Source organism: Branchiostoma floridae, chromosome 13, assembly GCF_000003815.2.
Source record: "Branchiostoma floridae strain S238N-H82 chromosome 13, Bfl_VNyyK, whole genome shotgun sequence".
NCBI classification, from domain to species: Eukaryota; Metazoa; Chordata; class Leptocardii; order Amphioxiformes; family Branchiostomatidae; genus Branchiostoma; species Branchiostoma floridae.
This window is the reverse complement of record NC_049991.1, coordinates 7,847,245-7,848,403: the sequence shown is the minus strand read 5'-3', so window position 1 is coordinate 7,848,403 and position 1,159 is coordinate 7,847,245. Positions and strand designations below refer to the sequence as shown.

The 1,159-nt window shown below is 42.6% G+C and overlaps 1 protein-coding gene across 2 annotated transcripts in view; it reads left to right on the top strand.

Annotated features, from left to right (window-relative positions):
* Positions 1 to 1,159, top strand: part of LOC118429159 (glutathione hydrolase-like YwrD proenzyme) — an 82,987-nt gene that overhangs the window by 72,112 nt on the left and 9,716 nt on the right. The gene's annotated exons all lie outside the window — the stretch shown is intronic.

The following is a 1,159-nucleotide window of genomic DNA, read 5'->3' as shown; positions in this document are numbered from 1 at the left end:
TTTTTCCGGTTTCCCGAAGGGGTTAGGTTTAGCGGGTTAGCGGTTATCCCGCAGGTGAGCCTTCATTCGTATGTAGAAAAGTTACAAAGTAATTTTGGGTACTCAAATCACTTTCTACCGTTTGCCCACATGTCTTACTATGATATTCAAGTGTTGAAAGTAACGCACATTTTGTTTGAAATTTCGGAAGTCCAACTGTAATGGGTCGCTTTTTTGCGGTTACCGAAGGGTTCGCTTAGCGGTTAACGGTTATCCCGCAGGTGAGCCTTCATTCGTCTGTAGAAAAGTTACAAAGTAATTTTGGGTACTCAAATCACTTTCTACCGTTTGCCCACATGTCTTACTATGATATTCAAGTGTTGAAAGTAACGCACATTTTGTTTGAAATTTCGGAAGTCCAACTGTAAGGGGTCGTTTTTTTTGCGGTTACCGAAGGGTTCGCTTAGCGGTTAGCGGTTATCCCGCAGGTGAGCCTTCGTCCAATCGTACGTAAGGTCTTGCTTTGCGGTTACCGAAGGGTTCGCTTAGCCTTACCGGTTATTCCCAGGTAAGCCTTCATTCGTTGCTAGAAAAGTAACGAAGTACTTTATGGCTTTCAAATAACTTTTTTTTGCCTTCTGCTCAATGGTTTTACTATGATATTTAAGTGTTGAAAGTAACGCACACTTTGTTTGAAGTTTCTCTAGTCCAATCTCAAGAGTTCGCTATTTGCGGTTACCGAATCGAAGATCTCGCTTAGCGGTTATCCCGCAGGTGAGTCTTTATTCGTATGTAGAAAAATTACAAAGTAATTTTTGGTGCTCAAATCACTTTCTACCGTTTGCCCACATGTTTTACTATGATATTCAAGTGAGAGAGAGAAATGGTTTATTGGATTAAAAAACTGTTGCATCCTACCTTCTGCCCACGGGTTTTACTATGATTATCAACAGTTACAACAATTTTCATCAATCAGTGACAGTTTTTGAAAAGGTATAGTACATACCTCCCAAATTTTCGATGTCTACCAGTACATCATCTTCAGGGGAATGACCTAATCTCAGTTCTCGCGAGAGAACACGAGACTAGGTCAAGCTTGCGTGGATCATCTGCCCCCTCCCCCCGCCTCCTTGCGAAGAAGGGGTAGGTAAGCCTTGGGCAGCTCCCAACCCTCGGTCCG